At 40.7% G+C, this 25,277-nt stretch overlaps 1 long non-coding RNA gene across 6 annotated transcripts in view; it reads left to right on the top strand.

Annotated features, from left to right (window-relative positions):
* Positions 1-25,277, top strand: part of LOC148006679 (uncharacterized) — an 81,188-nt gene that overhangs the window by 36,469 nt on the left and 19,442 nt on the right. For 2 of the 6 annotated variants that reach the window (XR_015671447.1, XR_015671443.1), the window contains exons 2-4: positions 13,168-13,244; positions 16,252-16,397; positions 19,227-22,621. This is a non-coding gene — a long non-coding RNA (uncharacterized LOC148006679). Of the gene's footprint in view, positions 1-12,986; positions 13,076-13,167; positions 13,245-16,251; positions 16,398-19,226; positions 22,622-25,277 lie in introns of those variants that run through there. The other 4 variants (XR_015671448.1, XR_015671449.1, XR_015671444.1 and 1 more) reach the window with 3 other exon arrangements.

Genomic DNA, 25,277 nt, shown 5'->3' with positions numbered 1-25,277 from the left:
GGTTTTCAACAACATAGTGATGACATGGTGTTAAAAAAAAAATCAAAAGATTTAAAATCAGACATACATACACTACCTGTCCTGGAACTCATCCTCTGTAGATCAGGCTAGCCTCAAACTCAGAGATCAGCCTGCCTCTGCCTCTGATGTTCTAGCATTAAAGGCCCATGCCACTGTGCCTGGCCTTCACTTACTTTCTTAGGAAAAGACAAATCGTTGCTATTGTCCAGTTGTCTGGTGCATGCGTCTGATCGAACAGCATTGCTCAAACTCTGACTTGTGACCCCTTTGGCAAACTATCTCCAAAGATAAAGTACAATGCATAACAGCTGCACAAGTATAGTTATAAAGTAGCAATGAAATAATTTTATGGTTGGAGGTTACTGCAACTCGAGGAACTGTATGAAAGGGGTGCAGCATTAGGAAGGTTGAGAGCTACTCTCTAGAAGACTGACTTATATCACTAGGATGTAGCTCAATCGTAGAGCACCAGCCTAGCATGTACAAGTTTGACTCCTGGCAAATGGAAGCTACAGTTACCGCTTGGCGCCCCAAGTGGAAGTTGTCTCAACAGGTATAATAACTGGTGCCCTACAAAAATCGACATTTTAGAATCAAACTACTCTATCACTTAAAAATGTATCTATTGGGATTGAAAAAGTGTAGTCATCTAATATCCATCATTATTCACTTAAAAGTTCATGAAGAAAGGCTTCTCTAACCTTGGCAAATTTTATATCACTTTTCTCCATGAATTTATGTAGCTATGTGTATAAATCATTGAGAAAATAGGTATACATTTTAAATTAAAAATGTATGACTTGAAAATTATGTATATTTCTAAGTTTTATTATGATCAACAATGTAAAGCATATCTCTATATCTATGCATATACATGCATGTACACATGGGTGTGTTTTTTGAGTGTCTGTGAACCCATGCCATGACTTACTTGTGGAAGTCAGAGGGGAATCGGGTCTCTTGGAAACCATGTGAGTTCCAGGGATTGAACTGAGGTCGTCAGACTTGGAAGTTGGCATATGCCATAACCACAGAGTCATCTTGATTGCCCTTCATCTTGTTTTTAGGGTCAGGGTTTCTTACCGAACTCAAAGTTTCATAGGTTGGATAAAATGATTTGGAAGTGAGCTCTAGGGATCCACCAGTCTCCTCCTGCCTCTTCAATCTTGGTGTTACAGATGTGTGCAGATGTGTTATGTGGGTGCTGGGGCACTGAACTCAGGTCCTATGCTTGACTGACCAAGATATCTCTTGAATATGTATATCTTAATGAGATAGATGTGACTTTTCTTTAAATTAGCTTTTGTAACCCTGGATGACTATACTACATGTCACTTGGATGAGCTTGGTATCGGTTCTAGTTATAACTGTTGACACATGTACATAAGTATGTACACACATACACACACGCATAAACACACACACACACTAAATTGTTATGGATATAGTATTGCAATATTATCTCAAGATTCTTCAAACACCTTCTGAATTATTTGCCAAGAATCTCATGCCTTGTTAAAAATCAACTGTGGTTAGTTCCTACTTCACTCATTTTTATGGAGAGCAGAGAGTAGGAAATATCAGATCAGCAAACGTATTTACTTCAAATCTTCTGCATTCTTTGCTTTCTTGACACCTACAATTTAATTTGGTCTTTGTGGTGCTTTGCCAATGTGTAAGTACTGGAATGGATGTGCCACTGGAATGGATGTGAGCTTTTGGTTTCTTCAGTATTGTAGGAAATTAGAGATTTAGAGATCACCTTAACACATAGCACTCAGGGGTTGAAGAAACAGATTTCCTCAAAATGATTGGGTACTCCTTAGATTATCTTCATGTGGAGCTGAAGGGGTTTGCAACCCCATACAAACAACAATACCAACCAACCAGTGCTCCTGGGAACTAAACTACCATCCAAAGAGTACACATGGACAGATCCATGGTTCCATCTGCATATGTAGCAGAGGACAGCCTTGTTGGGCATCAATGGGGGAGAACCTCCTTGGTCCTGCCAAGGCTCGATGCCCCAGTGTCGGGGAATGTCATGGTGGGGAGATGGCAAGGGGTGGGTGGGTGGGGCAACACCCTCATAGAAAAAGGGGATAGGGCGTTTATGGACAGGAAACTGTGAAAGGGGATAACATCTGAAATGTAAATAAAAAATATCCAATAACAATAACAAAAGGATGTCTTCATGTATTCATAGGGTGTATGTGCTCTCCAGTTGAAGTATGGCTGCCCTGGAAAGAAGTCTAGGTTCTTATAGTAGAAGGGTAATAATTGTATATTGTGGAAAACTGTCCTCTGCACAGAGCAGCTATGATGGTCTTATTCAGAGCAGCTTCCATTACCACAAATACTCTCCCAAAATCCAACTGTTGACCTTCTCTCACTTAAAAGGAGGGGTTGGGCCATCAAGAGTCATTAGAGATTCCACATTCCCTCTGGCACATCCCTTCCAGTTGGATGTCATCTTGCCAATCTGCATATGGAAGGTTGTAGAACACACAGAGAATGGAAAGTTAACTGGAGATCTGTCTTAGTTAGGGTTTCCTTGCTGTGAAGAGACACCATGACCATGGCAGCTCTTATAAAGGACAACATTTAATTGGGACTAGTTTACAGTTTCAGAGGTTCAGTCCATTATCATCATGGCAGGAAGCATGGCAGTGTACAGGCAGACATGGTGCTGGAGAAGGAGCTGAAAGTTCTACGTCTTTATCCTCAGGCAGCAGGGCACTGCTGGGTGTAGCTGGAGCATATAAACCTCCACAGTGACATGCTTCCTCCAACAAGGCCACACCTACTCCAACAAGGTCATACCTCTTAATAGTACTTCTCTCTATGGCCAAGCATTCAAGCACATGAGTCTATGAGGCCATAACTATTCAAACCACCACAGGGTAAGTGGGACTCCATCCATGCACCCATGTGAAAGTAGTTATCTATGCTGAGGTGAGACTTTCTGTTGATGTGGTTAATTGGAATCACTTACCTCTGGTGGGGTAAACCCCTCACCATACTCTTCTAGGTAAGTAACCCTCTATATGTATGTGATATATATGTGTGAGGTGTTTGCATGTGTGTGCATTTGAAAGCTAGAGCAAGATGTCAGGTGTCAAAATTCTCTTCCATCACTCTGCCTTATTCCTTTCAGACAAGGGTTCTCTCAAACCTCTCTCCTTCCTCATAACTCTAGAGTTATAATGTAAGCATAAGTGAGCCCCACCATTACATGAGTGTTGGGATCTAATTCAGCTTTCACACTTGTACATACTAAGCCATCTAGCCCACTCTCCACATTTTAAAAAGATAGCCATTTTAAAGCATGTTTAAGCGTTATTCTCTATACTTGTGTTTGTGTTGTGGGTGTGTTAAAGTGCTTGTGTGAAGGTTAGAGGAACGTTTTGGGGCAGTGATTCTCAACTTTTTTTTTTTTTTTTGGTTCTTTTTTTCGGAGCTGGGGACCGAACCCAGGGCCTTGGGCTTCCTAGGCAAGCGCTCTACTGCTGAGCTAAATCCCCAACCCTGATTCTCAACCTTCTTAATGCTATAGTTCTTTAATATAGCTCCTCATACCACCATAAAATTATTTGGTTGCTACTTCATAACTGTAGTTTTGCTACTGGTATGAATTGTAATGTAGACATCTGATATGTGACCCTGAAAGGAATTGTGACCCACAGGTTGAGAACTACCACTTTTGGGAGTCAATTCTATCTTTCTATCATGTATATTTTAGAGATATACATTCTGCTTGTCAGGCTTGGTGATGAATGTCTGTTGTACCAAATGAGCCATCTTGCCAGCACCTCAATAATACTGACACATTTTGAATCATGCAGTTTTTATGTATGAAGCATTTTACATGCATTATTTCTGTAAATCTCTGCAGTTCTCCTTTACAGTAGATATTGGTTGTGCTTTTATATGTTTGTCTCCTCTCCCCCAAGTCATATGATGAACCCTAACCTCATACACAACAGTATTAAAAGGTGGGGCCTTCAGGAGTTAATTAAAGGTCATGAGGTAATCACTTGGACTGTGGAGTTAGTGCTTTTCACAAAAGAAGCTTTACACTGTAAATGACCTTACTTTTTGGAGGTAGGACATGTGCCATGGTATGTGTGTGGTGGTCAGAGGCTAACTCATTGCAGTCAGTTACCTCCTCCACCTTGGTGTACTGGCTGGTTTTGTGTCAGTTTGAGACTAGCTACAGTCATCTGAGAGAAAGGAGCCTCAGTTGAGAAAATGCCCGTGAGATCCAGCTGCAAGACATTTCCTCCATTAGTGATCAGTGGGGGAGGACCCAGCTCATTGTAGGTGGTACCATCTCTGGGCTGGTGGTCCTGGTTTCTATAAGAAAGCATGATAAACAAGCTGTGTAGAGCAAGCCAGTAAGAGTACCCCTCCATGGACTTTGTATCAGCTTCTGCCTCCAGGATCCTGCCTTGCTTGAGTTCCTGTTCTGACTTCCTTCAATGATGAACAGAAATATGGAAGTGTAAGCTAAATAAACCCCTTTTCTCCCTAACTTGCTTTTTGGTCATGGTGTTTTGTCACATCAGTAGAAACCATAACTAAGACACTTGGGTTCCCTCAGGTCCTCAGACTTGAAAGCTCTTTCACCTGCTTTGCCATCTCCATTGGTAGCTTTTTAACCCTTCCTATCTTGGGAGGACAAGTAGAAAACTACTACCCAGGAGGTGTGGACTCCAGAACTGTGAACAGTACAATTCTATTAGTTGCAAATCACCTAATTAGAGGTTTGCTTGGTTTTGTTTCTGTCTCTTCTAAGGCATTATTACCATCCCACTTCTCAGGTGAAGGGTCAGAAGGCAAGAGAGCCGAATGCTTGAAGCAGCTTTCAGCTGTGCAGCTGGCTGACATTGCAATACTCAGGACTCCTTCTCAGTTTCCTTGGGTACAAGGGGGACTGACAAAGTCAGGCATACGTTTGTTTTGTAAAGTGGTTCAAATGCAATTACATGCTAATAGTTTCCTTTTCTATGTAACATTAAGGGCTCAGACAGGGACCATGACCTTCTGGTTCAGAAGGAATACCCATCTGGATTTGCTAGTTGCACTTTAGCAGATGGTTGAAGACTAATAGTTGTTCAAATTATTTATTTTTAATATTTTAAATCCATTTAAATTTGTTCCGCATCTTCCAAAGCATTTTAAGGAGACTTTATTTTTAATATGATTGCCTTTCAATATTACAGGACCCACAGGATGAAATTAATGAATCTGATTGAGTAAGTCAGTGAGATGGTAGAAAAAGTACACAAAACTCTTAAAATATTAGGAAGGGCTTAAAACATTGGGAGTGTGACTGACAGCACACTCCTGTACATAACCTATCACTCACTGGGAGGCTGTGTCAGGGGATCAAGGTCAGCCTGGGCTATGTTAAAAAAAAAACAAAAAAACAAAAACCAAAAAAACCAAACCAAACCAACCAAACAACAACAACAACAACAACAACAACAACAACAACAACAACAACAAAAACCCAAAAAAAACCCAAAAAACCAACCAAACAAACAAACAAAAAAAAACAAACAAAAAGAACCCCAAAATACTTGGTCACCTGGCCTACTTTGGCAGTAAAGTATGAGTGGATGGTACTGTTATTCAACAATTTGATAAACCCAGGCCCAGGAACATGGAAGAAAAGAAATGTGCTTTTTTGGTTGTCTCAAGGGGCTTCTGGGATAGCCTCAAGTGATGGATTGAAACCCTGAAGTGGATCCAAGTTCTAAAACCTGGAGGGAGAATTGACCAGAGACAGTCTATCATGAAGCCAAGCCCTATGACTTGAGTTATCCCCAGGACCCACATAAAAATGTTACTGCTGTGTAACATTGGTGAGTCAGCCTAGTCAATACAGAAAGGTTTTGGTTCAATGAGAGATCCTGTCTGAAAGGCAATATGGTGGGGATTGATAGATATAGAGACTTGGCATTTTGCCCTGGGCTCTGTATGCATCCTCAAGGACTTGTAGCCCACTGTCATGAGCATTACACTGCATATATGAAAATAAATAATAACTGTGAGTCATCGGCACAGTAAGAGATAGTTAGAAGCTCTTCTAATAATTCCATAGTCTGATGGTATTTGCCAATGGCCTTACTATGACAGACAGTTTTAATGTGTGCACCATCCTATGGAATATACCTGATGGAAAGAGTGTAAGTTAACCTGTGTAGAGAGGGGTAGAGAGATGGCTTGGTTGGTAAAATGCTTGCTACGAAAGCATGAGGTCCTGTGTTTGGGTTCCTAGAACCCATGTTAAATAGCCAGATGCAGAAATTCCTGTCTGTATATCAGCATTAGGGACTGGCAGTGATAGGAGGATACCTGGGAGTTGGGGGCTATCCATTCTAGAGAAATCAAAAGACTCCAAGAGCAGACACAGGCTTTGCGTCAAAGATAAAGTAGAGAGTAGTACATGATGGAGGGATACCTCTGATGTTGATATCTCCCCTCTACATGAACACAAATACACACACCAAACCAAACAATACTGGGTCTAAGGACTCCCTGGTCTGAAAAACTTTGGAGAGCCTTAGTCTATTATCAGCCTCTGTTGTCCACAGTGTAAGGACTAAGATCAAGATTATCAATACATACCCAAAGCTAGAACATTGTCACTTATTAACGAAGGTGAATTATGTTAAAACTTGCTGGTGGAATTTTGTCTCTATTTGGTAAACTCTCCACACTGACAGGCAGACAGCATTCATTCACATGGTATGTTCTGGTCAAACTTACAGGTGAAGCCTGTGAGAAATCACCTTGCCATTTGGAAGGCTCTTGACTACTAGTTTTTGTGGGCAACATTTCATACTGCTGACCAGGCTTCTCCAGTTCTGGTTCAGAATGTGTTTGTTTATTTTTGAAAAATTTGTGTTCTACCCCCCTTTCCCATGTGTGTGTGTGTGTGTGTGTGTGTGTGCAGTACTAATGTGGAGGTGGACTACCTTGTGAGAGTTGGTTCTGTCCTTTTACTACTTGGGTTCGAGGGATTACACTGGGGTCATCAGCATTGACAGCAAGTGCCTTTACCTAATGAATTACCTTGCTCACAGTATTTAAAGGTGGTGGTAGTAGGCAGGCTAATCCGTGAATGGCCTTGATCTCTGATTGTCTATCCTCCACCGGAAACCAGACCTGTGCAACACTATGTTGGTTTGTTCTGAGCTGGTGATAGAGCCTGGGGATTCATGCATGCTAGGCAAGCATCGTACCCACTGAGCTGCACTATAGGCCTTCAGAAAGTCTCTTTTATCTCTCTCTCCACGATCTCCATTTCTTCTTCTATCCCTTAGCCCACACAGCAATTTCTCACTGTCTAGTTACTATTCCAGCTATCAATTGGTCCCTCTGGTCCAGTCTTTTCCATTTCACTTCAATTCTATCAGGTGAATGTTTGTCTGTTTTTGGAAAGGATCTCACTGTGTAGCCCAAGCATGCTCCAAACCTTCTCTGTAGCTCAACCTGGGTTCTAGCTTTCCATCCTCTTGCCTTAGCCTCGCAAGTGCTGGGCTTATAGTTATGTGTTACCATACCTAGCTAGGATTTTAATTTTAAACAGAAATGATTTTATAATACAAATGAGACTATGTGCCTTGCTTGATTTAAAGGGACATAGAAGGGGGGTGGGAATAGGGTTTTTGCATAAAAATGCAAAGTAAAAAAAATCACAAAAGGTTCATAAGAAATGAAAAGGATCTTTATTCAGACTATGGTAGTTCAGGGACTGAAGTGTTGTGAACTGGACGCCCTCCTTAGGGAAAATAGAAAGATGTGTATAATACAAAGTTAGACACAGTAGTTTTCTGTGCTTCCTAGGGAATATCTCTCAAGACTAGTTCAGTGCTTCCTAATGCTCCCAACCTTTAGTACAGTTCCTGATGTTGTGGTGACCCCTAACCATTGCTATTTCATAATTGCAATTTTGCTACTGTTCTGAATTGTACTATAAATATCTGATAAGCAGGATATCTGATAAACAACCCCCAAAGAGGTTGGCGACCCCACGGCTTGAGAACTACTTAGTGACTTACTGGACACAAAGGCAGTGTGGAACCTGACTTGGATGGTGTGCTCTGTTCTACACCTGAGTGGCAGCATTTCTTCAGAGTTTATCTTTCCTCTATCCTTTAGACCCTCCCCTCACCTTGTGCCACTGTACTTAGATGTTTGGGGCCATTATTTGGCAAAATAAGGGACACATGAAAATAAGGACTGTGTTACCTAACAGTTGATTTACAAACTATGAAGTGGGCCAAAGGTAGGTGGCATGTGCAGGTAGACATGCTGGATAAAGGACTGATTTGCATCCCAGGAGGGGCTCGGCTGGGATGAGATTGGAGGGCGAGATATCACACCATACCATATTATTTAGAATGATTGTCAATTTAAAACATATTGACAATGTTTTTTCTGGAATTTTCTATTTAATGATTTTAGATGGAGAACCATGGAAAGAAAGCAAAACCTTAGCTACAGAAGGATTATTGTCATCTGGGTCTGAAGGAGATTAGTATAAGGGTTGGGGTTAGAAGTCTAAGATGACATACATTTAACATGAACTGATTCAGCTCAGACAAACACAGAAACAGAGCAGTAGAGCTTGAGGTAAAAATCTCCAATCGGGGCTGGAGTTCAGTTGATACAGAATTTCTGCATACACTATATACACTGGACATAGTGGTACATCCCCATAATCCCAGCATTTTCGAGCACTTAGGAGCATTTGGAAGTTCAAGGCAGGAGATTTAGGAGTTCAAGGTCATCTTAACTATAGAACGAGTTTGAGGTCAGCCCAGGCTACAGGAGACTGTGTTAAAAGCAAAAAAATAAAAGGTATCATTTGTTCATCGTTCCCAGTCTTAGATATCCTGAGGCGTTCTTTTAACCACATCTTTTTTTTCTGGCATTTACCTTAAAATTCCTAGTAGTAATTCACTTTAAAATGATTAATTAATCCTAGCACTCAGAAGACAGAGGCAGGTGCATCTATGAGTTCAAGGCCAGCCTGGTTTAGAGAGTGAGTTTCAGGACAGCCAAGGCTACCACACAGAGAAAGTGTGTCTTAAAAAACAAAAAACAAATAAGTTAATCAGTCCAAAAACAATGATTAATCACATCAAAGTAGAACCTTTTAGCACCTTCCTACTGCAGAAGAGGCTGTTATTTTCTGCTGTCTTCTCTCACGGTTTGGTTGTTTGTAGTTCTAGTGCTGAATAACAGACCAGTCGTTAACTTTATTTCTGCCTGTGTCATTTGGAAACCCTTCCCTAACTGAATCCTGTCATTGCTTACTCAATGAAGAGCATCTCTAGTGGACTGATTTTGTCATTCCCTCGCACACACAAGATTCATGACTCTGCTTTCTCCAGCCCTGCTCCCCACTTGCCTATTGAAGTCCTTTCCATCCTCCAAAGTCGAGATCAATTCGCTCTTCATCTATAAATCTCAGCTGCTCCACTGTCTCCTTGGTATCTCTCTCCCAGGCTTCTTGATTCTGTAACACACAATTTAGCACTTAATTATAAAGCTTATTGTTTGTTCTCGAGCTTACTTCCTCTCCCATATCCCTGGAGCCGATCACCGAACCTCTCACAAGGTTAGTTTTCAGGAAGTGTTTATTGAACTGAATCAGTCTTCTCTGTAATTGTCTGGGATTTTCAAATCTGTATTTTCTCAGAGTGTAGAACGCAGTAGGAATTCAATATGAAATAATTGCTGGAGAATTTTACTGTTTATTCTGTACACATTACCTGGTAAAATTTTCTCTGCACTTACAAGGACATAGAAGAGGGTAGGCAGGGACACGCTATTTAAATCAAGTCCAGATTATATAATATATCTATTTCCCTGCCTGGTTTTGTGAGCAGGACCTTTTCTCCCTACTCATTGTCTATGCTATGCCAGAAGACAGCATTTCACAAGACTCCTTTCTGTAGCTTACAATATTTCTGTTCTCTCTTCTATGATGTTTCTGGAGCCGTGGATGGGGCTATTAACAGAAGGCCTATTAACAGTGATCATTCAAGAATTTCTAATTCTTAGCACTCTGACTACGTAAAAGTCTCTTCAGTAACCACTTCCTACTTTAAAATGAAGCATCTCTGACCAAAGCTGACAACAGCCTTAATCTACAGACAGAGACAAATATTTAGAAGGCAGTTTGATAGGCAAAACATACCCATTTTTCAAAAAAACAAAACAAAAGCAAAAACTCATACAACAATGGTAGTAGGTTCCCCACTAGGGCTTCTGACCTCCTCAGTCAAGTGCTGGTTAACAGTACCAGATGTGGAGGGTAGCTATAATCCAATCAGGAAACAATTAGTTTCCCACACAGTAGTCATGCCTCTATCACTCCAGTGGGCACATCTTGCTTGGCATTCAGTACTAAGACTATATGGCTATGTAAGACTGCTAATGACTTTACCCCTGTAACACTGATAGTGCCTTCTACAACTAGAAATGTCTAGACATCAGGGCAGGATTTCTAGAGGTTAGTTCTAGTTTGAGTTTTAGAAGCATTTCTTAGGAGGACAGGATTTTAGGAGCTGTTAAATGCTGACATCGGAGATCTTAATCAGGCAGATGATACGCTAGCTGTGGGGTTGGGTCTGAGAAGGTTGTGGGAGGATTGAATAAAAGGAACATTGTCTTGGAAAGTATGGATGGGGGTTTCTGAGTGTGAGGGGACTTACTTTTGCTGAGAAGCATTAGCTATTAATGTTGAGGACATTGGCAAAACTTGGGTGGTAAATCATAAAATATCAAATCGATAAGCTTTCCTTTTGAGATAGGGCCTTAGTTAGGTCTTAGGCAACTCAGACTAGCCTGGAACTTGATAAATAGCTGAGGATGACCTTAAACTTCTGATCTGATTTTACTGGCTTCATCTCTCGAGTGCTGGGATTACAGGAATGAGTTACTACATCTGGCTTATGCAGTGCTAGGATAAAACCTAGGGCTTTGAAAAAGCTAGGGGCACACTCTACCATCTAAGCCATGTCCCCAGCCCAACTGACTCTAAGCTTATTTGTATTTGTTTGGTCTTTTTTAAAAAAATGTACCTATTGTTTACTGTACGATAGAATACCTTTTGCATTTCTTCTTATTAGGGTGTTTTCCTTAGATTTTAAGTGCTTGAACTAGAACCCAGTAACTTGCTGGAGCTAGCCAGGGCCCCACCAGCCCCCGGTGTTTTCTATTCACCTTCTTGAGTCTTCTAGATGAACATGGATGAGAAAACAGCTGGACTATGTGTCTGCACGGCTGTTTTTCACAAGGGCACAGACTGTTATAAGATCCAGCCTTGAGTATGCAATGAATTTGTGCACGCATCACTAAGCCTGTTTTTATTCTAACGCTGCAAGTGAAGTCCTAAGCTGCAGAAACTGTAGCACTCCCTGCAGTTTTCCACAGCATAGAGATTTCCTCAAGTGGGTTCTTTCCCATTATGCAGCCCCTATGCAGTGAGATCATGAGGTGGGCAGCAAGAGAAAACAGTATTTAATTGGTTTTAGAAGGATGCAATATAAATAAAATCTCCCTCCCTCAGCGTAAGCTTTAAATGCATCGACATAATCAAAACATGAAGGGATGTGATGCTGCACCCCAAACAAGCCCACACTTCACTGGCTAATTAAATCATTTTAATCTAATGAACATAAGCGGTGAAATAAATGGGCTTAGCGATGAGTCAGGAGCCATCCGATCTCAGTGGCTGCAGAGCCAGTTCCTCCATGCTGGGACAAGCAAAACCTTTCCGGGGGATCTTCAAGCGACGCCCTGTGCGCACTTTGGCCTCGGTTGAGGTTTGAGTAGGCGGCTTTCCCTGGCGGTCTCCCAAAGGAGTTCGACCTCCTCCGCACCTTCACCTTTTGGCTGATGAAAGCCAGGTCCCAGAAACCAGAGAAGGCCAGGGAACAGAGCCCAGGTCTGGTATGTTCTCCAGGGCATTTCCCTGATGACCCAGGGTTTAATGGTAGCAGATTATTGAAGAAGGTGGGTCCCAGGTTCTTTGATCTTGGTAGCCATAGAAGGGAAAAGTTCACAGTGCTAGTCTATATTGTTTTAACATGAGTTCAAAGGTAAGTAGTGAGTTGGAAAAGTGGTATAGGCATCAATGTGGGTGTGGTCAAAGCTCACCTCTCACCTCCTACCTAAAAATGCCCTACATGGTGGGATATCCCAGTGATTCCAATATTCTGGAAATGGAGACAGGAGATCCCTAGAGCCTGATGTCCAGCCAGTCTAGCTGAATTGTCAAGTTCCAGGTGCCAATAAAGGACACTGTCTCAAAAAAATCCAAGTGGGGTAGTGGTGGGGCTCATGGGTATTACAAACCATTGGTGCAAGCCTGGCCACCTGACTTAGAACCTTGGAACCTGCATAAAGATGGAAAGAGAGTACCTATTCTGTCTTTGTCTTCTGATTTTCCACAGGCGCTATGATACACATACACCCTACCATACACATACAATATAATAATTATACATTAAAAATGCACAAGATAGGGTTGGGGATTTAGCTCAGTGGTAGAGTGCTTGCCTAGCAAGTGCAAGGTCCTGGGTTCAGTATCCAGCTTAAAAAAAAAAAAAAAAAGTAAAAATGCACAAGATAGATGGTTCCTGAGGAACTGCACAAAGGAGTACCTTTGACCAATACTTACACAATCAAGTCCTGACATCTCTCTCCCACAAATGAATATCTACTATGAGGGTTAGAAGTGGTAAGGAGGCAAGATTGGTTTCCTCTGTATGGAAGGATATGCTTGATTTTCTAGATGCCTCTGTCGCAGGGGATTCCCATCTGTCACAGTAGAGGAAAGTCCCTTCTCACTGTTCGGGTTTCAGAGTGTGGGAAGATTTCTCTCCTCATTCTAGTTGTGGGGAGTCCCTTATGACCCATTAGGTACAAAGGCAATAGGAGGGGAAATTGGACTAATGTTGCTAAAACAGCATTTATACTGTGGTGGACTCTGTCCTTGTCATAGACACTCAGACTTTGCAGCTGGGAGGTCTGCTTTACTTGAAAGCATGTTTCAGGTGGACCCTACCTCCTGTGCCATTCCACCCATAAATCTTTCTTTCCCCTTCTTTTGGTGCGCAGGTATACATGTGTGTGCAGGTGTGTAGGTGTGCACCTGTGTATAGAGGCCGAAGGACAACACGGGTGTCATTCCTCAGGTAACATTCAATATGTGTGTGTGTGTGTGTGTGTGTGTGTGTGTGTGTGTGTTTGTGCATGAGCTCACATCTGTGTGGAAATGTGTGTGTGCACCTGTGGAGGCCAGAGACTGATGAAAGTATCTTCCTCAGTCATTTGACACATTGTTTTTGATGTAGTGTCTCTCACTGGGCTTGGAGCTCACCGATTGGCTAGATAAACTCTTCATCAAGCCCCTGTCTCTACCGTCCCAGCTCTGGGATTAAAGCCTCATACCATCGAGCCCAGTTATTTCCATAGGTTCTGTAAATCCAAACTCAGATCCTTGTGCTGGCAGGGCAGGCACTTGGCTGACTAAGTCATTTCTCCATCTCTTCCCTTCCCCCCATTTTTTCAAGAGAGGGTCTCTCACAGATATGGAATTCTCAAAGTAGGAAAAGCTGGCTGACTGGTGAGTTCCAAAGATTTGCCTGCCTCTGTCTCCCCAAAGCAGGAACTATCCATGTATCTCTTAAAAACCAACAATATTAACATAGGGCTGGTTTCCTGCTCTGTTCCTCTGCTGTGTTTATTTAGATATGACTCTTGATTTATTTCTGCAGGACACCGTCACTCTTGGTAAGAAAATTATGTTGGTAGTTAAGGCAGATTTGAAAGACTGCTTCAACAGGGGACTGTTATATAGCTGGTTACAGGGGACAAGAAACCAGGACACAGGCATGAGGGCTCAAGGCCTTGGGCCTTTGTTTAAGTGCAGGGCTGCCAAGAGAAGATGAAGCCTCAACAGGTCATAGAAAGCATTTGCCAGAAACTTGAGGCAAGACACAGAGCTTTGTGGCCATTCACATGAGAGGTAACTGAATCCAAGGGCATTTATGATACCTGCCAGGGAGAAGACATAGAGCAATGGTTTTCAACTTTTGGCTGAAGAGAAGAAACTTTGGGGAAACTATTGCAACTTACCTGCCCAGGACCTCTACTCCCAAAGATTATGTGGAAGTCAGTAATGGTTTAAACTAACTATGAAATCCTTGTGAACTACAGTTCAAAACTGACAGGCAAGATGTACACTAGACACGTGGCGGTTAGGGTAACTGGCTGGTTTCTGAGTACATTATAGGGCTGCTACACCAGAGGCACTATAAGAGAGGAACTTACCTGGCACTGTGAACCTGGTCAGAGCCTACGGCTGAAATAATAGGACCTGATGGGAGCTTACTACTGTTTGTGAGTGGATGTGATGCCAACTTGTCCTCTAAACATTTATGTTTATACCCATAGATCACTGCTGTAAGCTTTGATCAGGGAAGCATCTCTTTGCACTGGGTGGTACTTAATGCACAGATTAGTAACTAGCCAATGTACAATGTACAAGTGACTGTTGAGTGTTCTGCCCTAAGTGGAACATATGTGACATCCCCACAGGGATCACTATAGAAGAGAGACCAGAAATGGTATAAGAGCGGGAGGACATGAGGAATGCTGTGAAATCCTACCTTATGGACATGACAGGGTTGTGGCACTCATGAACTCACAGAAGTGGTGGCAATCTGCACAAGACCTGCACATCAACATACTATCATGGATGAGGGAGGGGCTCAAGAGGCCCCACTCTTTCCAGAAGAGCCATAGACCATAATGGTTTTATGTGGGGCCATTGGACACTGACAAAAATACCGACAATGTCGTGTAGACTATCCTATTCTCTCTCTCTCTCTCTCTCTCTCTCTCTCTCTCTCTCTCTCTCTCTCTCTCTCTCTCACACACACACACACACACACACACACCAGGTGGGGAGGGGAAGATTAAAAAGAAGATAATTAGGGAGGCTTTGATCAAAGAGCATTGTATATATGTATACAATTGCAAAAGAATAAAAAAGTAGGACTCTTACTTTCCCTCCTTCAATTTCTTCACTTTTCTTTGTTCTTTTTTTGATATGGGATCTCATGTAGCTCGGGCTGGTCTTAAATTGGCTATGTAGCAGAGAACAGATTTGAACTTCTGATGATCCTGCATCTATTTCTCAAAGTCTGGAATTACCTGGACTAGTCTTTTGGTATGACTTTGTATTGCATTGAATTTGATTATATCTTTTTTGGGTGTGTTTATCAAACTTGTCATAGGATTTTCTTTTTACATCTGCCTTTGTAGGTATTGATGATATATTTTTCTACTATTGCACTATTTCTGCATTCCTTCTGATGGCCATGACTTCATCACAGAATATTTGATTTTGCTAGAATTTTCTTACTATTAATTTATATATTTTGAAGCAGAGTCTAGTACAGTCAGGCTGGCAAGAAATTCACAGTGCTCTTGCCTCATGCTCACTGAGTGTCAGTGTCCAATGGCTCATATGACTTTGTTTCTCATTTCAACTTCTTTCTTCATCACCAAGGATGGCTTGCAAATTCTCCTTCTCATGTCTGCATTGTGCTGTTTTTGTAAAATGATGTAAGCAATCTAGTTCCTATCCTCCTCCTCTTCTTCATCCTCTCCCTCTTCTTTCTCTTTCTCCTCTTTGTATTTTTTCTTAGTGAATTGGGAGATTTTTTAAAAATTGAAATTAGATACTTCTTTCATACAATACATCTCTATTGTTTCCTCTCCCAGTTCCCCACCACATCTCCCCTTTGGCCTAGATTTCTTCCCCTTCCCCTCATTTACCTCCAGAAAGGATCAGGCCTCCAAGAGATAACCATACAGGACAAAACAAGATACAGTAAGACAAGTCAAAAGTCTTGAAGTTGGACAAGGCAACCCAATAGGAGGAAAAGAGTCCCAAGAGTAGGCAAAAGAGTCAGAGAGACACTCCCGCTTCTATTGTCAGGAATCCTACAAAAACACCAAGCTAATAGCCATAACTTATACACAGGAGACCCGGTGCCGACTCATGCATGCCTGTAATTGCTGCTTCAGTCTCTATGAACCCATATGAACCCTGCTTAGTTGATTCACTTGGCCATATTCTCCTGTTGTCCTCTATCTCCTCTGACTCTTACAATCTTTCCTCTCCTTCTTCAGTGGGGTTTGCCAAACTCTGAGGGGACAAGCCTGATGGAGACCTCTAATTTAGACACTCTGCATAATGTCTGGCTGTGGATCTCTGCAACCTGCTGTCATCTGCTGCCAGAGGAAGCCTCTCTTATTACAACTGGACAAGGCGCAATGTGAGTATAGCAGATATCATTAGGAATCATTCATTGATTTCTTTTTCAGTTGTGTTTGGTTCATTCTATATATCTGGAATATCCACTTTCTGGTTCCTGGCCATTGCTTGCAATGTTGGGCAGGGGTTCCCTCTTGTGGAGTGGCCCTCAAGTTAAACCAGATACCGGTAGGCCACTCCCCCAAGTTCTGCACAACTATTGCCCCAGCACATCTTGCAGGAAGGACAACATTGTAGGTTGGACGTTTTGTGGCTTGGTTGGTGTCCCGGTTTCTCTTTCCAGTAGTGTGTAGAATACTGAAGAGACTAGACTGTAGTGGTGCAGGCTCAAAATCTTACTGTCAATGAGCTGTGTGGATGTATTCCCTGGCAATGGGACTCCACTGTCAGCTTTCAGAGAGCATCCCTCTGTCTTAGTGTCAGTCTCAGTTGTTTGGGGATTTCTACAGGAGCCCGTCAACTTACAACTCAATCAAAAATAGAGCCCAGCTCAGTCTTTGCCTGGCTACAAGAGATGGCCAGTTCAGAGTCCATATTCCTTATTACTAAGAGTTCTCACTGGGTTCAAGAAGTTTCCACTGTACTAGATTTGCACACTGTCCCCAAATTTCCCCCAATTCCCGCCATCTCTACTTGTGTTCTCTCCTTTCATCCCATCTTCCCCCAACCTGATCCCTCCTGCCCCATCCCACCCATGAAATCTATTCTCTTTCCCCTTCCCAGGGGGATCCATTCGTTTCACTAGAGCCCCCTGCTTAACCTAACCTCTCTGAGTCTATAGACTGTAGCTTGATTATTGTTTAGTTAACAGCTAATATCCACTTATAAGTGAGTAAAAAAACACCATATATGTTTTTCTGGGTCTGGATTACTTCACTTGGAATGTTTTTTCTAGTTGCATCCATTTTCAGACAAAGTTCATGAAGTTATTATTATATTCTTCTTCTATTATTATTATTATCATTATCATTGTTATAACAGTTGAGTAATTTTCTTCATCTATTCTTCCATTGAAGGACATTTAGATTGTTTTCAGTTCCTGGCTATTATGAATAAAACCTCAATGAACAAGGTTGAGCATGTCCTTGTGGTAGGATGATGCATCGTTTGGGTGTATGCCCAAGAGGGTTATAGCTGGGTCTTGAGGTAGATCTATTGCCAGTTTTCAGCAGAACCTCCATATTGATTTCCATAGTGGCTATACAGGTTTGCAATCCTACCAGCAGTGGAGGAGTATTACCCTTGTTTCACATTCTCTGCAGTATGAGGATTGTGTTACTAATCTTAGCCATTTTGGCAGGAATCTCAAAGTAGTTTTGATTTGTATATCTTTAGTAGCTAAGGATGTTTAAGTGTTCCTCAGTTATTTGTGTTTCCTCATTCAAGAATGTTCTGTTTAGATCTGTATCCCATGTTTTATTGCTGTCTAGTTTCTTGAGTTCCTTATATATTTTGGATATTACTCCTTTATCAGATGTGGAGTTGGAAAAAAATCTTTTCCAATTCTGTAGGCTGCTGTTCTTCCTAATTGACAGGGTCCTTTGTCTTACAAACATTTTTCAGTTTTATGAGGTCCCATTTATTAAATGTTGATCTTAGTGCCTGTAATATTGGTGTTCTATTCAGGAAGTTGTTTCCTGTGCCAAAGTGTTCAAGGTTACTTTCTCTTTGATCATGTTCAGAATATGCCATATTATGTTGAGGTTTTGATTCACTTGAGTTTTATGCAGGATGATAGATATGGTTCTATTTACATTCTTCTACATGTAGACATCTACTCGAGAGCAGCATTATTTGTTGAAGATGCCTTTTTCCCCCAGTATGTATTTCTGGCTTCTTTATCAAAGATCAGGTGTCCATAAGTGTGTGGATTTATGCCTGGGTCTTCATCTTCATTTTATTGATCAACTTGTCTGTATATATGCCAACACCATATAGTTTTTACTACTACAGCTCTGTAGAACAACTTGAAATCAAGGATGGTGATACCCCCAACAGTTCTTTTGTTGTTCAGCATTGTTTTAGCTATCCTGGGCTTTTTATTTTTCCTCTTGAAGTTGAAATTTTTCTTTTCAAGGTTTGTAAAGAATTGTGTTGGAATTTTAATGGGGATTGCATTGAATTTATAGATTGCTTTTGCTAGAATGGCCATTTTTATTATGTTAATCCTACTGATCTATGAGCATGAGTAATCTTTCCATTTACTGATATCTTCTTCAATTTCTTTCTTCAAAGACTTGAAGTTTTTATTGTACAGATCTTTTGTTTACTTGGTTCGAATTACTCTAAGATACTTTATACTATTTGAGGCAATTGTATGAAGGGTATTAGTTCCCTGATTTCTTTTTTAGCCCGTTTGTCATTTGTATATAAGAGGGCTACTGATTGTTTGACTTAATCTTGTATTCAACCACTTTGCTGAACGAAGTTTGTCAGCTGTAGGAGTTCCCTGGTGGAATTTTTAGGGTCACTTAGATATACTATCATATCTGCAAATATCGATACTCTGATGTTTTCCTTTCCAATTTGTATCTCCTTGATCTCTTTCATTTGTTTTATTGCTCTAGCTAAAACTTCAAGTACTATATTGAATAAATATTAGACAACCTTGGCTTGTTCGGTGATTTTAGTAGAATTGCTGTGAGTTCTCTCTATTTAATTTGAGGCTGGATATAGGCTTGCTGTAAATTGCCTTTATTATATTTATGTATGTCCCTTATACCCCTAATCTCTCCAGGCCTTTTTTCATGAAAGGGTGTTGGATTTTGTCAGAGTTCTTTTTGACAGCTAATAAGATGATCATGTGTTTTTTTCCCTTCACTTTATTTAGGTGGTGGATTGCATCGACTTGTTTTCGTATGTTGAGACGTCCCTGCATCTCTGGAATGATATCTATTTGATCACCGTGGATGACTTTTTTGATGTGTTCTTGAATTTGATTTGCAAGTACCTAATGAGTAGTTTTGCATCTATGTTTATATGAGAAATTGGTCTGTAATTTTCTTTCTTTGTTGAGTCTTTATGTGGTTTGAGTATCAGAGTAACTGTGACTTCATAAAATGAACTTGCCAATATATGTTCTGTTTATATGTTGTGGAATAATTTGAGGAGTATTCATGTTAACTCTTTGAAAGTATTCTGTGCTTAACTATCTGGCCCTGAATTTTTCTTTTCTTTTTTGGTTGGGAGCCTTTTAATGACTGGTTCCACCTCCCTAGGTGTTATAGGTCTATTTAAATTATTTATCTGATCTTAACTTTGGTAAATGGTACCAATCAAAATCTTTTAGATTTTACAATGTTGTGGAGTACAGATTTTTGAAGTACGACCTAATGATTCTTTGGATTTCTTAGGTGTCTTGCTGTTATGGCCCAGTTTTCATTTCTGGTTTTGTTAATTTGGATATTCTCTCTCTGTCTTTTAGTTAGCTTCGATAAGCATTTGTCTATCTTGTTGATTTTCTCAAAGAACTAACTCTTTGTTTCATCGATTCTTTGTTTTGTTTGTTTCTATTTTTTGGATTTGAGCCCCCGGTTTGGTTATTTCTTGCTGTCTACTCCTCTTGGGTTTGCTTGCTTCTTTTTAGTCTAGATCTTTCAGGTGTGCTGTTAAGTTGTTAGTACATGATCTCTCCAATTTCTTTATGTCGGCACTTAGTGCTATGAACTTTCCTCGTAGCAGTTTTTATTTTGTTTCATATGTTTGGGTATATTGTGTATTCAGTTCATTGGATTCTAGGAAGTCATTAATTTCTTTCTTTATTTCTGTCTTGACCCCCTTTTCATTCACTAGAATTTTGTTCAATTTTATGAGTTTGTAAATTTTCTGTTGTTCTGTTGTTAATATTCAGCTTTAGTCCATGATGGTATGATGGGATGTAGGGAGTTATTTTAATTTTCCTGTATCTACTAAGACTTTCTTTTTGACCAAGAATATGGTCAATTTTGGAGAAAGTTCCATGAGGTACTGAAAAGGTATATATTCATTTGTGTTTGGATGAAATGTTCTGTAAATATGTCCATTTATGTCCATTTCATTTACAATGTCTGTTACTTCAAATATTTCTGTGTTTAGTTTTTGTCTGGATGACCTGTCTATTGGTAAGAATGGGGAATTGAAGTCTCCCATTATTAACGTGTGAGGTTCAGTATATTCTTTAAGCTGTAGTAGTGTTTCTTTTACAAATGTGGCTGCTCTTGTGTTTGGGAAATAGATGTTAAGAACTGAAATGTTATCTTGGTGCATTTTTCCTTTAATGAGTATGAAGTGTCTTTTGCTGTGTCTTTTGGTTAATTTTGGTTTGAAGTCTACTTTTTTAGATATTTCGAGTGACTGTACCAGCTTGCTACTTAGGTCTATTTGCTTCGAATATCTTTTTCCAACCCTCTTACTCTGAGCTAATATCTATCCTTGATTTTAAGTTGTGTTTCTTGTATGCAGCAGAAAGTTGGATCTTGTTTTCAAATCCGTTCTGTTAGTCTATGGGGTCCACAGGAGGCATGGACAGGGAGGAAAGAAGGCTTCAGCTGGTGTTCTGTTGCATGTTCTAGGGACAGACTTGAGGACTGGGTCTGGTAGAACAGAGTGGAGAATGGTCATGGGCACCCTACCTATTCTTCTGGACAAGCATGACCTGTGGTTGAGTAGAAGGTATTTACCTAAGTTGTGGGTTGGGACACCAGCAAATTGTTTTAGTAAAGCCATTTGAGTCTGGTGTTTTCATTGTGGAAGTGTTGAATGTTTCAAAATAGTAATTCATGTTCTTTAATAGTTATAGCACTGTTCATGGTTTGAAAGCAATATTTTTCTAGCTTCCAATCTATTACTTTTGTATTCATTTTTGATGTTTTTCCAGCCAAAAGTCTCTCTCCTTGCTGCCCATTTCCTCTCCCATTCCCTCTTCCTCTTTCCATCTTTGCCTTTTTTCTTTTCTTTTCTTTTCTTTTTCTTTTTCTCTTTTTTTCTTTCTTTCTTTCTTTCTTTTTTTCTTTTTAGAAAGACTCTTATTATGTAGTCCAGGCTGGCCTCGAACCTTCGATATAGGCAAGGTGACCTTGAACTTTGGATTTTGGTGTCTATGCCTCCCAAGTTCTGGGATTAAAGGCATGTGCCATAACAACTGGCACCTTCTTTTTCTTCTGAGCATACTTGAGAGCTGACTTCTCTCTTTGAAGTCACTTTGAGAAGTGACTAATCGCTCTCTATGGTGCTAGCTCAAAGGGATTGCATTTTTTTTCTCTTTTTAACTTTCTGGACCTTCATGCTTTATTGTGAGAGTTTCACTAGGTCTTCCACCTTGAGACTGCTTGCTATACTCACAATATTCTCACTCTGCTCTCCTTTCTCTCCTCTGGTATGAGTATGGACGTACCTCACCCTTGTCCTCTCTCTTTCTCTTTCCTCTGATGTGAATGTAGATGATGTACTTGACTCCCTAAATCCCTTCAGCATGCGTGTAGACCTACCTCATCCCTGCCCTTTCTCTCCTCCAGGGTCACTGTGGATGTACCTTACACCTGCCATTTCATTCTCTTTCCTCTGGTATGAGTGTGGATGTATCTCACCCTTGCTGTCTTTTTCCTTTGCTGCGAGTTTCGATGTTCCTCACCACTGCCCTCTCTCTCTTTCTTCTGGTGTGAGTATAGACATATGCACGCTTTTTCACTCTAGGCCTTTGCTGGTTTTCTCTGTGGCTCCCTTAGATAACTTCATCTAGTAGAATTTAAACATCGAGATTGGAAAGATGGCTCAGTGTGTAAGAGAGCTTGCTGTGTAAACATAAGCACTTGAATTTGAATCCCTAGAAAAAGCCAGGTGTGGCCATGAGAGCCTGTCATCACAGGGATGTTGGGGACCAGAGACAGAAAGATCATTGGAGCTTTTTGCCTGTCAGCCTCACTTTAGGCCCTGTTTCAAGGGAATATATGAAGTGTGAAAGAAAAGGAAACCTGAAATCCTACTCTGCACTCCACACACACAAGAGCACAAAGCCAAATATGTACACATATGTCTAACACACACACACACACACACACACACACATATTTCTTCTATTTCTTTCAGTCTCTCACACACAGAGATTTAAACTTTCCTCGAGGTAGATTTGGGGCCTTGCATGTTTATCATTTTGAGGTCTATTTTCCTAAAGAAAAGAGTATAGAATTCTACATAAAGCCTTATCTTGGAAATGAAGGAATTAGAAGTAAAGTTCACCAAAATTACAGTAAATGTGCCTTTGTTGGTTTTTCTTTTAGAAAAACTTTTTTTCTAGACTCAATATTGGTAAATTAACTTTACAATTAAATGTACCTGCCTCAGAATGAGGCTTACTGTGTTTTGTGGAAGCTTTAAATTTTGCCCATCTATATTTCATACATACTTTTAGGAGCAAACATAGGAAGATAGAAATTTTCAGATCAACCTGGGCCACATAGAAAGCTGTAGCCCAGTCTGGGCTTTATAATAGTATTATTCTGCCTAACACCAAACCAAGCCAAACCACCATGGACAAACAAAACATGAGCAAATTGACATTCATCCCACTGAGAGGCATTGACTGTGACCCTGTTTTTGAGTTTGAGCTTTATGAATATTTGGCCAACAGAATCTTCTAGAAGTACTATGGTACCACATATAAGCTATAGGAAGTGGTTTATACTTCTGTTGTACTTTTGGCCCCCAGATATCCTGCTGGGGAAATGGTACCAAACCACACAGGAAGCCCACATAGGATGTTCCAGCTAACAGCCTAGCCGAGGTTGGCACCCAGTACCACCTTCCTGTGAGTTGACCATCCCAAAAGGAGCCCTGTCCTTCTAGACTCAGGGTTCTGTTGCCAGCAAAGGGAAGTGATAGAGGAGTTACCCAGAGTACTCTTCCTAATGCAGATCTATGACTGCCGTTTTCAACCCTTCACTTAGGGAGTTTTTTTTTTATACAGCAATCAATAGGTAGAATGCATAGACATCTCATTTTTCCCTTCTTCCTGATGCTAATATAATTCATGATGGTAACATTGCTACCCATGCATTAGATAAGAAATTCTAATTTTCCTCCTTTACTTTTTCTTCTTCCTTTTTTAAGACAGGCTTTCAAGTAGCCCATGGTAGCCTCAAACCTACTATGTAATCAAAGATGACTCTGAATTTCTGATCTTCCTGTCACATGCTTCTGCTTAAGAGCTGGGTCTCAGATGTATCCTACAGATGTGTCACACTGGTGTGTCCCACAAATATGTCCCAGTGTACTTGACTTTCCCATTATCTTCCATCTAATGAATCAACAGGCTGTAAGCTTTCATGTCTGACCTCAGTGTACTTCTTCCAGCTGCTTCCTTTTCTCCGTCCCTCTGTGGTGGTGACCTCTATATCTCAGTGTTTTGCTGGACCCTCTTAATGTACTTTCCATATCTGTCCTCGTCTCACTCAGTGCTTCCTGTACTGCTATAACCACACTCACAGATCCCAGACTTGTTCCTTGTCTGTGCAAATTCCTTTGATCAAGAGTTAAACAATAGCTCCTTAGTTAAATAGTTAAGGATATCGTGCAGTTAATGTGTGTCTCTGTTGAAGAAATCTGGATTTGCAGATTTAAAATGGAAACAGGACTAAGGATGCAACTCAGTGGGTAGAGTGTTTGGCTTAGCTTTCAGGAACCCTTGGGGTCTCTCCCAGCACTGCATAAACCAGACATGATAGCACACACCTGTAATCCTAACCCCTGAGAAGCTATAGGCAGGAGCATCAGAAGTTCAGGGTCAGCCTTGGTAGGGGATTTGGGCCCAGCCTAGGTTACATGAGACTCTACCTATTAGCAAACAAACTAATAAAACTTTTAGCAGGAAGAATGAGCATGAGGTTATAGTCCTAAGTGTTTTCCTTCCATGCTGCCCTATTTCACCGTATTAAACAACCAGACCAGAAATACTTTCCCTAGCAATGGTTAAAAAAACAAGTTGGCTTTTAAGCCAGTGATTAAGCAATGAAAAAAATGCAACAAAACAAACAAACCCCAAAATAACCAAGGGATCAATGTCATTGAGATTAGAGGGGATACTGTTAGCAAGATTTTAGTACCTAGCTAAGTTGCACTGTGAGTTAAATAGAAATATAAGACCAAAGGGAAGAAGATAAGTTATATATCCATACATATGCTGTTCTACTGGTAATGAATGAAACTTACTATGCTCACTTGTTTATTATTTTTATTTATTTATGTATATGTGTGTGTTTTTGTGAATATATGCCACCTGTATATGGACACCTGCAGGGGTACAAAGGGTACATTGGACCCCCTGGATCAGGAGTTGTGATCTGCTTGGTGTGGGTGCATTGGAACTGAGAGCAGGTCTCTGGAAGAGCAGTGAGGCCTCTGCAGGCCTGCCATGTCTCCAGCACATCTCTACTCATTTTTGTCATGAGACTGGATAACATTGTAGCAGCTACAGTACAACGACACAGTTAACATCACAGAGGATACTTTTCAAGATTCTAACAGTTTAGCAATAGTCAAAGGTAAACTAACTTTTGAAGGCCAGTTGGATGGAACCGCCACTTTAAGATCAGTTTCAGTGACAGAATACATTTTCAATTTTCATGCATCTAATTTAACAAACAATGTGAATATAACTACAGTAATGTGTCTTTCTGTCAGAGAAATGAAGCTTAGGTGTGGATATTTCACACCCAAGTTTCAGATTCTGGGTATTTGAAAACCACTCCTACCTGACCAGACTGAAAAAAGATTTTTCAAAAAACCAAAACCCCAAAACCAAAACGTTGCCGTTATCTCTTACTGCTTCTTCAGGATAGATAAACATTTTTTTTCAAAAGATAAATTTAGATACCATTTCAAGGATGAACATCTTTGCAGCAGTTTGCCT

The sequence above is a fragment of the Rattus norvegicus genome, chromosome 2 (assembly GCF_021556685.1).
Source record: "Rattus norvegicus strain SHRSP/BbbUtx chromosome 2, alternate assembly SHRSP_T2T, whole genome shotgun sequence".
NCBI lineage: Eukaryota > Metazoa > Chordata > Mammalia > Rodentia > Muridae > Rattus > Rattus norvegicus.
The sequence above is the reverse complement of the archived record's forward strand: the minus strand, read 5'-3'. Positions and strand labels throughout refer to the sequence as shown.